Here is a 12741-nt window from a genome sequence, read left to right as displayed (position 1 = left end):
TTGTCATAAGTAACAGTTATGATTTTGTGCTACCCAAGATATATCTAGTTATTTTTAGAGCTATTGCAGATTCTCAATTTCCTCATTAAAAATAAAAACAAAGCAAAACTGACTTATGTTATTTAGTACTCTCAATATACAATGCTTTTTTCTAAATTCAGATAATAGGATGTTACAACTTTGAAGAGCTATGAATTTTTGGTTCAAATTACTGTGGGTAGGGATAGATCGATTCCTAGAAAATTTTAACTTTTCAGAACAGATTCAAGAAATAATTAGCCTGAATAATCTTGTAACTATTAAAGAAACTGAAGAAGTGGCAAAAAAAGAAAAAATAATTTCATAAGGGAAACATTAGATCCAGGTGATTTTACAGGTGAGTGTTACCAGAATTTCAAGGACCAGATCGTCTCAAATTTTTTTTTAAATTAATTAATTTAATTTATTTATTTTTGGCTGTGTGAGGTCTTCGTTGCTGCGCGCGGGCTTTCTCTAGTTGTGGCGGGCTACTCTTTTTTTTTTTTTTTTTTTGCGGTACGCGGGCCTCTCACTGTTGCGGTCTCCCCCGTTGCGGAGCACAGGCTCCGGATGCGCAGGCTCAGCGGCCATGGCTCACGGGCCCAGCCGCTCCGCGGCATATGGGATCCTCCCAGACCGGGGCACGAACCCGTATCCCCTGCATCGGCAGGCGGACTCTCAACCACTGCGCCACCAGGGAGGCCCGCGGGCTACTCTTCGTTGCAGTGCGTGGACTTCTCATTGCGGTGGCTTCTCTTGTTGCGGAGCACTGGCTCTAGGCACGTGGGCTTCAGTAGTTGTGGCATGCAGGATCAGTAGTTGTGGCTCACAGGCTCTAGAGCGCAGGCTCAGTAGATGTGGCGCATGGGCTTAGTTGCTCCGTGGCACGTGGGATCTCCCCGGACCAGGGCTCGAACCCCATCTCAATTTTATACAAACTTTTCCAGACAGTACAAAAAGAGGAAATGCTTCCCCAACTCATTCTGTAAGATGTGTATAACTCTGATAATTAAACCATATGGAAACATTATGAGAGAGAAAAACTGTAGGTCTACATCAGTCATGAATATAGAAGTAAAAACTTTATAAAGTATATTAACAAACTAAATCCAACCGCATATGAAAGAGATCAAACACTACAACCAAGTTTGGTTTATCTCATGTATGTACAGATGGCTTAATATTAGAAGGTCTATAAATAAATAAATTTCACCACATTGACATACTTAGAAATCATCATCATCTCAATCAGAGGATGAGGAGACCCACTAATAAAATTCTGAAAGCTTAATAGTATATAAAATACTAGTAGCAGGTATCTGGGTATTTTGGAATGGCAGGATTATGGGTATTATGACTTTCCATAATTTCCAAATTTTCCAACATTACTGTGTAATCGAATATAATATATATGCACATACACACATGTATTTGCATACATATACACATATATACATATGTAATTATAGCAATATAGCAGTAGACAATGGAGTAGCAATTTTATTCCCATTATGTTAAACTCGATTGTTGGCTTTGGGATTAAAAAATAGTAAAATAGGGCTTCCCTGGTGGCGCAGTGGTTGAGAGTCCGCCTGACGATGCAGGGGACACGGGTTCGTGCCCTGGTCCGGGAAGATCCCACATGCCGCGGAGCGGCTGGGCCCGTGAGCCATGGCCGCTGAGCCTGCGCGTCCGGAGCCTGTGCTCCGCAACGGGAGAGGCCACAGCAGTGAGAGGCCCGCGTACCGCAACAACAACAACAACAACAACAACAACAACAACAACATATATATATATATATATATACACATGTATAATAATTTAAATCAGTTTCTTTTTTTCATAAAGAACCTAATGGTCTTGTAAAGGTATCTTATATCCCAAACCACTTTTGAGTATAGGTGCAGGTATAAATAATTTTTAGCCCCTATAATTGTTATATTGACTTGGTTAAGTAGAATTTGGGGTGTAAAGATTTATAATGTGGTATGGATCTTTGATCATAAAATACTAATAAGCAGTTTTAAGCTTGGTGTTGGTATTTTTTTTGTAGAATGGATTTAATAAACTGAACAATTCTTTCTTCTTTGAGTGGTTCTGTGATTTAATTAAAAAATTGATACATGGTACATATGATCTTGCTGTTGGTTGATCTTCTTTTGCTTCAAGAGTATAGCCTGAAATTATCATTTGATAATTGAGCTATTTGTAATGAGGTGGATGGACCTAGAGTCTGTCATACAGGGTGAAGTAAGTCAGAAAGAGAAAGACAAATACTGTATGCTGACACATATATATGGAATTTAAGAAGAAAAATGTCATGAAGAACATAGGGGTAAGACAGGAATAAAGACACAGACCTACTAGAGAATGGACTTGAGGATATGGGGAGGGAGAAGGGTAAGCTGTGACAAAGCGAAAGAGCGGCATGGACATATATACACTACCAAACGTAAGGTAAATAGTTAGTGGGAAGCAGCCGCATAGCACAGGGAGATCAGCTCGGTGCTTTGTGACCGCCTGGAGGGGTGGGATAGGGAGGGTGGGAGGGAGACGCAAAAGGGAGGGATATGGGAACATAAAAAAAAAAAAAGAAAAGAAAAAAAAGAATGGATTTAATAAACTGAACAATTCTTTCTTCTTTGAGTGGTTCTGTGATTTAATTAAAAAATTGATACATGGTACATATGATCTTGCTGTTGGTTGATCTTCTTTTGCTTCAAGAGTATAGCCTGAAATTATCATTTGATAATGAAGAATACCAACTTGATTTTTTAAGTGTTATTTTAAGTTTTAAAAATAATATGGTCTTCTTTGGGATAAAACTTTGAAATTACTCCTTGTTCTTATCAAGCTGTTTTTAAACCTACTTTTGTAGTTTTAGAATGCTAAAATGTTAATTTGTAATAGTGAATACACTTGAATCTGTGCTATATTATAGACTGGAAGCTTTGTGTAGAGGTGGTTTGTAATAATTTATTGGTTGACACGATCATTATGAGATTAGCCAGTATATAATGGAAGCTTATGTTTGTCTTCTCATAGTTTTTATCTTTATATTTTTAATATGATGGATTAAAAATGTCTCCACTTTCTCAGTTAAAATAAAATAGAGGAAACTTTCTGTAAGTTACAGTTGGCTGGTTTAAAAATCATTATATTTTACCTAAATAAAATTAAGGAAAAGGGACCTGGAAAAAGCATAGATACCCAAGTTAGATACCCAAGATGGGACCACAATTTTATAGAGGTTCTATATTTGTCAGTCTTAAACATGGATTATTTGAGGTAATTTGAATAAAACCTTAAAAAATTTCCCCCATGTTTGTCCCTTTTCCCTCACCCCTCGTTTGTTGCTTATCTTAGACTTAAAAAAATGCATTTTTGTGTATTTATATAGAGCTATTACCTACAAATACAGTAGTATTCTAAAAATTAAAATAGAAACATTTTATACTCCTTATTCTGTGGTTAGCATTTTAAGGAGAAGCTTTTTTTTAACCTAGATGAATTTGAAGTTGTATAGATTTTTGAGATAGTGATTCATTTCTTTAGTCCAGCCCCTTCCTCTGCTTTCTACTAACTTTTATTCTGGGGAATGCAATGAAAAGAATCTTTACTGTATCATTTCACTAGCCCATGGAGTAATATATTGAAGGTTTTCCTCAGGTTTCATTATTGCAGCTTTTTATACATCATCCTTACTACAAATAATATAATTTTATTTAAGTTCCATGTGACTTTTTAAAAAAATCAAAAGCAAGTGATGCTTAAACTGCTATAATTATCATCCTGAAACCAATGTGAGTAACTTTTATACTTGTACAGTTAACACTTTGTAGCATAGATATTACTTTATAAAGTACTTTGGCATGCCTCAACTGATTTGGTGCTTCCTTTTGAAGCTGTCAAACTGTACATGCTTTTATCAAAGCCCACATTACATTATATTTATAGGCATTGATTCACTTCCTCCTGTAGAATTTAAGCTTTTTGAGTGCAGGGAGTAACACTTTTTTTTTTCAATTTTTGTTAAATATTGAATTTATATACAAAATATTTATAAAATTATGAGGGTACCAAGTATAAGTATACATCAGGCCCATGTGTACTCTCCTCTCAGTTTAAGAAATAGGGCCTTACTGTTACCTTGTGTGTTTCTTCTACTCTGTTAATACTTAATTTGACTTTTATCTTATATTCACCTCTATGGATATTTAAAGAGAGAGAGTAACACCAGATCTGATTTATACAGCTGATGCTAGGGCTAGAGAGGATTTTTAGTTCTAGAAATGGAAAATTTACGTTGAAGATCAACTAGAAATCTTATAGATGATTCCTGATTATATCCTAGGGGGAACCAGTGGAATTTGGAATTAGATTTGATGGTTCTTTAGTAAATATTCTTTAAGCAAGGAAGAAAGGAAATTGGTTAGTTCCTATAATTCTCCTACCACCTTTAGTTTCATTTTCTGCTGTACTTCTGTTAATAAGTTAAAAGAAGTTTACTTGGATATTAGGGAGAGCCTGGAACTTTAAAAGTAACTCTAAAAATGAAGGTCTTCATTTTTTCTTTAATGAAATGTCTTATACTTAAATTATTGTATTTATATAATTCTTACAAGATTATATACTGTTTTCTGATTATACATTCTAATCCTATTATGCTGACAGCACCTTGATTGCTGCTTTCATATAATAAACATTTATTGAGTACTTATATACTAGGTATGTTCTAGGTACTAGAGTTAGAGCTTTAAAGATAGTCAACATCTTTTGCCTCATGGAGCTTATGATTTGGTAGGAATAGAGAGAATAAACAAGTAAACAAGAATAATTTCAATGATAAGTACTATGAAGGAAAAAAAACACAGAGTAAACAGTTAAGGAGACAGAGACTAAGGGGAGGACCCTTTTACATAGAGTGGACAGGATGCCTTCTCTGGGGAGATGACATTTAAGCAGAGATCTGAATGTGCAGGTCAAGGGAAAGAGTGTTCTCAGTAGAGGGAGGTGCTCTGTGAGGGCTCTGAGGCATGAACAAGCTTGGTATGTTTGTGGAACATTTATCTTTGTATCCCTAGGATTTAGCAGATAGTTTCACTCGGAGTTAGTTAAACTGAATGATCTTTACACTGACTCCCCATATGTCTAATACCGTGCCTTTGTTTAACTGTTTGTGGTTATCAAACTAAAGCTAACCAGGCTCTCCAGTAGCCCATGACACTGGCCTCATAAGTATGATGCCCTAATCTGTTTATCTGTCTTGTGTAAATCACATCTTTATGAAAGTTGTAATCCTTTAATGTGAAATGTTGTTTAGTCACACCAATTTGGACACATACATTTTTTTTAGTATGGAATGGGTCTGCTACCACAGTGTTAGTTCCAATTTGATTAGCTCTCTTGTATAATGAATGCTAGACATAAAGCAAATTAAAAACTATTGTTTGCGAATAATGACTAAATACTGTTCAGTCTGCTCCAAGGGCATAACTACAGCACTTAACTGTGCTTGAATAATTGGAGAATAAGCTCACTGATTGCCTAGTATGTCTGTAGGTTTGCATAGAAACCTTGAGTTGAAGAGACTCTGAAGTGGCCCTTGTAGTTAGCCCAAGGCTCTCTGTGCTGGCAAGCCTCATAGATTTGCTAAAATATTGCTCCGGTTAGGGATTAATGTCAAAATTAAATAACTGAACTTGGGTGTATGTGTTTGTATAACAGTTCCCTACCAGGAAACCAGATTTAATACTCTACTTACTTGGCTGGGTTAAGTTTTAGTAATTTGTTTGAGATATTCTTAGAATATGGAATAGTAAGCACGAAACCTATTAAGGACTTTCTCTTAGAGAGCTAGACTTGCTTGCTAAATTCTTCAATGAAAGTCTCATATAGACTCCATTATTGTTTTTAAAATCCAGTGTGCAAGTCTTGGCCTTTACTGCTCACTGAACTGGATACCTACTGTTTTTCCACTTGACCTGTACCTAATTTATGGTAAAGGGAGCACAAAAACAAAAATTATTTATATTTTAGCACCTAACACCATTATGGTTAAAGGTCTATTGGCATTTCCATTAAAACATTTTCTTAGAGAGGTTTATAACTTGGCAATTTTACTTGGCTTTGGGCTGAAACATTGCTATTTCTGTCCAAAAGCAGATTCTTTTATCAAATTTCATATAACTGAATTTGCCATAGTTTAGAATGTGTGGAGGGGAAAGGGCTATCACAGTAGGTCTTTGATGCTCTCACAAGCTGTTTGATTACACAGTAGTATTGTGTGCAGTATTTATTCTTAGATTTTAGTCTTACGTCAGTAACATTTTCTTTTTTTAAATGTTTTGAAATAAGTTGATTTAACATGATTAAGATAATTCATTTTCATGGGTTCTTCCCTTTAAAGAATTGTACTACTGTGATGCTTTTTAGTTCTTTTAAAATGATCAATTCTATTATTTATTATAAAATTTAAAAGTACTTTGTGACATTGACTTCTGTCTCAGAGACTTGGATTATTCTATCTTGAAAAATATTAAAGTGAGCTTCTGCTTGGTCTGATTTGTGGTATTTAAAGTGTTTGTAGCTCAAGTAATTAAATTTTTCTTTAACTTGATTTAACGGACAGATCCATTTCCTCAGAAATGACATAAGATTCATCAGTACCAGTACACCCAGAAATGGGTTAATTATGATATCCACTTACATTTAACCATAATTTTACTTATCACCCTGATCCATTAAGTATCCTTTCTGTCTCTGGAGAACACATTTTGCCTGGGATTTTCTCCAGTTTGCACAAAGTGGTTCAGAAATGTTTGGTAAATAAATTCCAAGGATTTCTTTGAAATTAGTCCCAAAGAAGAGGTGCCCATAAAAACCTCTTTTTACATTCTTTGGCGTGCCTGAGACTCCCTTACAACAGTTGTCAGGGACAAGAGTCCCTATATAAGGTGTTAATGAGTTCTTAGCATGTTTAGAGAAGACTGCTGACTCACTGCCCAAGATAACATGGTTGAGGCAGCTTTAATAATTTGTCTCCTCAGAAAATAGTAGAAGAGTGGGCTAGAGAAGGCAAAGTGATCACTTCACTCAGTGCTTGTATTATTGCTATCAATTATTGTTAGTAATAATTATTATTGCTAACAAGAACCTAGTTTATTTCTAAGAATTTACTCTCTTGCAGTTTGCGATTCCCTCATCTCCAAATCTGCAGGCCAGATTTTAACTGCATTGCAATTTCCAGTCAAGTAACCATTACCAGAGTTGCTCTTGCCAGGCTCTGTCCTGTGGTGGAGGGTTCTCCTCACATGGGTCTGTTGGAAAGTGTGTGGATAAGGCAGTCGTCCTACCTCAAGTAATCCCAGGATATTTTTAATGTCCTTTAATTGCCATTCAGGATGTAAGTCAGACCAGACACAACTGGGTCTGGTCACATAGTTCAGGACTGCCTAGCAGTATTTATATAAAGGTGAAGTAGATTTAGTAAATAAACCTTCTAAAGCTATTAATTGTATATAATTTATTTTTCATTAACATCTATTGATTCCTAAGCAGTGTGAAATTAGTTCCAGTATCCCTTATGTCTTTATTGTGTTCTGTTCGTGATCCCTGGATAGCTCTTGGGGGTGAAGTGGGAGGATGCAGTGGAATTAAGAATTTGACAAGGGCCTTGTCATCACAATCAAACCATTATCAGACTTACTTGCAGTGTTTTAGATGTCTGGTTTTCTTAAAGAAAGTTTGCTAATGTTAGCAGTTGAAAAGTATGTTAAGTTGAGGTTAGGTCCTTCTCTGTATATATTTGCCATACAGTTCTGTTTTACTTGGGGTGTTTTAATTGTGAAAAATTTAAGTATACGTGCACACTTCATAGTAGCCATCCTCCCCACATGGCCAATGAAGGTATGATAGCCGACTCGCCATCTCCCTTCTGCCTTAAGTAATTTAACTTGACCTGAAGGTAGAGGGGTTTTGTTATTGTTTTGTATTTAGCTCAGATTATCTCCAGCGATGGAGAAATGTGGACTCTTTTAGAAGAGTATTAAGAATTTTAAGGTTTGTATCTGACATCTTTTTTTATTGAGTTATTGACTATTAGTTGTGGTCATCAGAATGTTTATCCACTGCAGTCTCTAAGATAGCATTGTTCGTAATGAGTTTTTTTTTTTTTTTTTTTAAGGTGTAACATTTTATTTATTTATTTATTATCTTTGGCTGTGTTGGGTCTTCGTTTCTGTGTGAGGGCTTTCTCTAGTTGTGGCGAGTGGGGTCCACTCTTCATCGCAGTGCGCAGGCCTCTCACTGTTGTGGCCTCTCCTGTTGCGGAGCACAGGCTCCAGACGCGCAGGCTCAGTAGTTGTGGCTCACGGGTCCAGTTGCTCCGTAGCATGTGGGATCTTCCCAGACCAGGGCTCGAACCCGCGTCCCCTGCATTAGCAGGCAGACTCTCAACCACTGCGCCACCAGGGAAGCCCCCGTAAGGAGTTTTTTTTAAAGTGAAATGTAATATGAGGCCAGGCATACAAGTGATTTTATCATTAATTATATTTCATTTCCACTAAGTCTTATGTGTAAGGGTAATACTTGTTCTCAAGTAGCCGACATTGTTAATGTACTATGTACATATATTAAAGAGTAGAAAAATATTCTTGGAAGACACTGAAATAGTTAATTTGCTTTTCCAGCCAAGATAGGTTTATAAAACTTTCTGAAAATTAAGAAGTGGGAAAGAATTTTTCTTTGCATTAATGCCACATTAACCCTTTACCTTAGGCTATAAAAATTTTCTTGCAGCAATTTTTCATTAGATAAGCAGCTAGCGGAAGGATAGTTGATTTATTGTAATTGTCAAATATCTGCAAACACTCAGATAGCTGAAAGAATTACTTTGACATAAAATCCTGAGATTTTTCTCTAAAAGTAAATGATAATTTTGAGAAAGGAGTAGGAGCAACAGTATAGTTCTGACTTTGAGATCTATAATCTTTAGTAGCAAACTTTTAAAAACAGCATTTAGAAATATTTGATGATATCTCATGGGCTTTAATTGGGCTGTACTTTTATATTCTTATTAGTACTTGTATAAAATCAACAGCTTTTCATGATTGAGCATTTACATCTTAAATCTTACACACTGCTCTGTTAGGAAACACACCCAGCAACACTGGGTATTTTGAAGTTAATAGGAATAGTCTATATTTTATGCAGAAAAGTTGCTTTATATAATATTCAAGGGCTAGTGGACAAGGGTGAGAGTGGTGGTAGAGGGAGGCAGGGTGGGCGCCTGTCGGGGAGTGAGAGAGCCATTACGCTGTCCTCCATTGTAGCTGGTAGTTTGGATTAAAACTGCAGAATTAAATTTTTTGGAATTGTTACTACCCCAAGTGGGAATATAAACTATATTGAACAAAATTTATTTAGCCTGTTAAAAAGTCAACCTAAAACTCTAGTTAATTAGTTTACATTATGACATCACTTCTAGTTGAGACTCAAACTTCTACTGAGTAAGCGGAGCTCTATCAGGTGAGCTGACTGCTACCCATATGGGGCTTTAAGATAATGATGAGTTTAAATTTCCTCTTAGAGCTAAGTGAGAATAAAACTGGAGGCAGTAAATACTCTGGGCCAAAGCCATTAAATGAAAAAGCTGGGAATTCTCCAGCTCTTGACTTAAATTGTTTGTTTATCAGCTGGCGCCTAGTCTGGAGTCAAGAGCTGGAGATTTCTATCTGTGACAGAACTTTGAAACTCTTGCAGGACACTTTCATTTCAACTTAAGGTAACTTGAGTTTATAGCTTTGGCTTTAAAGATTACTAATGATTTACTCATTTCCTTACCATTTAACCAGAGTGGACTTTTTCCCAGGAAGGGATCTGTGTTTATTTAGGGCCTTTGTCTGCGGAGGGATTAAAAGGCAGCCCACCAGCATTGTGAACTTGATGGTAATAAAAGGTCACCAAAACACACCATAAAAACGTTCTTACCATGGAATTAATTATACAGTGTAATTTTACAAAGCAGTTTGGTTACTCCGTCCCTATACCCCCAATTCTTAAGAATTTCACCTTTTAAAAATTAAAGCTTTCGTACAATTTAGGTTTTTGAAAAAAATGTTTTACTTCTTTTATGATATTTAAACACTAAGGAAATTGTCGCATGCAGTTAATTGCTTAAAATTTTTAGAGTTTTAAAATAAAAATTAGCTGTTATTGTTCAACTACGGGATGAATAACTTGTTTAGGAGGAAGGCAGAGTAGTCAAAAGGGGTGGTTGGTGTTTCATAGAACAGCTCAGTTTCTAAAAACCTAAGCCTTGTTAAAAAACTTTTTTTCTGTGCCACCAGGTGGCATCGCATCCAAACCTGCTTGTGATAAAGGGAGGATTTTAAAATACATTCTTTTTTGTTCAGGAGAGGTCCTAATACTTTTTCTAGATTTTGCTTTTGAAGTTAGCTTAAAAATACATCTAATATCAAGGTTGATTAAGTGTCTCTCTCCAAAGAACTGAAAAAGATTTCTGAACTCTGCAAGTGTTTGCTTTTACGTGGTTAATACTGAAATGAAAGTAAATTAAAATGTTGAAACATTTGCAGAGGATTGCCTTTTTTTTTTTTTAAATAATATGAATATTTAACAGTTGGCTATTTTTTTGGTTTTGTTTTACTTGTCTAAACACTCGAGAGAGGATCCCGCCTATAAAACCCTCACAAATGTTGCAGAAACCCCCCAGTGCAGCAAATCACTGCCCTACTCCCCTCGACACCCGCCCCAGCCCTTATAAAAAACAGTGTCAGCAGGTTTCACTGTATGGGAATTTTTAAAAAGAGGGAAAGAGCTCTGAAAGGTGCAAGTTGGTCCTTTTCACAAGCCTAACTATGAGATTCATTAGGCAGTTCATGTTCATGTCTTAAAAGCTGTTTTTGGGAAAGTAAATTCTTGGAGTTTCCTGTACTGGTTTTGAGGAAGTCTTTATAGTCTTTTGAATCAGCTCATTTTAAGAAAGTGATAATGTAAAAGCAGGAAAAAAAGGCTCATAAATTTTAATAAAAAAATTTTTCATTAAAATACATATTAATGTTCTATTTTATGAACTCATATATAAGTTAATAAACTGTACAGAAAACATTGTTTAATACAAGTATTCAGGTGCCACAGTATTTGTCAGAATAAATAAGGTTCGGTGTACATTCTATTGATTTTTATCCTTTTAAAAAATGTGTTCACTGTACAGAGAGATGTTTTTAATGCTTAGCTTTGATTAGCTTTGATTATTTATCAAAAAGCTTTATGAAATGTTGCTCATTTTATACACTCACCTCTTCCTCTGAGGCTTCTTAGTGTGTACAACCTGATTAAGAAATGTATATGTTTTCAGAGTAAATGTTTGACCTCCCACCTTGTTGTTCCCGCTTTTGTACACACACACACACACACACCCCTCCCCTTCCCTATATTTTGAATAACTCGATTGTAATGTGTGTTGTACTAAAACTAAAGACATTCGAACCTTTGGTACTACAAAGAAAACTTTGTTTTAAAAATTAGGAAAATTTTACATTTGAAAGTAGTCTAGACAAAGGTGCTCGTGACATTTGACACTGATTTTACTTTTAAACTTGATACAACAGTCTGCTTCTTAGCTTTGTTGTATGCTGATATTTCTACTTATTTAACATCAAAAAGCTGTAGTGGTTTTTCTTTAAAGATTGTGCCTGTGTTCTGGAATTGCCTCCTGCTGTCCATGAATTGCTTCTTGGCTTTTTTTGTTAGAATTTCTCACCAGGGTTTTTGTGAGCTATGTAGCCAACGTTAAGGGGAAAAAAAAAAGAATTTGATACAGTAGGCTGGATTAGTAAAAATTATACTTACCATTTATAATTATAATTGAGTCAGCTTTTATGTAATAAGAATAAGCACATGCAAATCTCATGTAATAATATGCATATATATTTATAATTGCCTACAGTGACTATTTTTCTACTTATTTCTAAAATATTAAATGACTTTTTTTGCTGAAACTCTAGAAATCTACTTTTTTATTAAAAATAATAGAAAAAAATCCTTGCTAGTTAGGGTGTGTGTAATTTAGTAATGAAGCATTAAGATTTGGGCTTCTCTCATTTCAGTTGGAAATACTATTGGTGTAAGTGAGTGTTGCCATGGGAACCTCCACATAGATATAAAAGGCAAGACTGTCTAAGTAGAGGAGGAGGGGCAATGTACTCAGATACCACTGGCCTAAATGATCTATTTTCTGTATGTGCTGGGGGTTTAGGGGGAGCTAGGATAAGAAGGGAAGAGAAAGTAGTACAGAAAGTAAATATTAAAAGTTAACATCATGTACTCATACTTTTGGAGTCTCATAGGTGGAAGTATTTTAAAATTTAAATGGATGAAATGTGATTCTTAATTATTTGTATCATTTGCATATGTTGGGGAGTCTTTGCATACCTTATTTTTAAAGTGTGTTGATGGAACATGTTTAACTTACTTGATTTTAGATAAAATATTTAATTCAGTGAAATTTTTTGGTTGGAAAGTTAGGATTTCAGTCTCTGAGATGGCTTTAATTATAAATTTTATTAAAGAGTTTAACATAATTTTTTTCCAGATATCTGAAAAAAATTTTTTTTAAACCATAACTTTGCTGACAAGGTGACAGTTAATGTGGCTTTCAAAGAAGAGCTGGCTTATAGACTTCATAGTATTTTTAATATT

At 35.3% G+C, this 12741-nt stretch overlaps 1 protein-coding gene across 1 annotated transcript in view; it reads left to right on the top strand.

Moving 5' to 3' along the window:
- Positions 1-12741, top strand: part of HIBADH (3-hydroxyisobutyrate dehydrogenase) — a gene marked incomplete at both ends in the record, with an annotated part of 105192 nt that overhangs the window by 23145 nt on the left and 69306 nt on the right. The window lies entirely within an intron of this gene.

The sequence above is a fragment of the Hyperoodon ampullatus genome, assembly GCF_949752795.1.
Source record: "Hyperoodon ampullatus genome assembly, chromosome: 9".
NCBI lineage: Eukaryota > Metazoa > Chordata > Mammalia > Artiodactyla > Ziphiidae > Hyperoodon > Hyperoodon ampullatus.
This window is presented reverse-complemented; position numbering and strand designations above follow the sequence as displayed.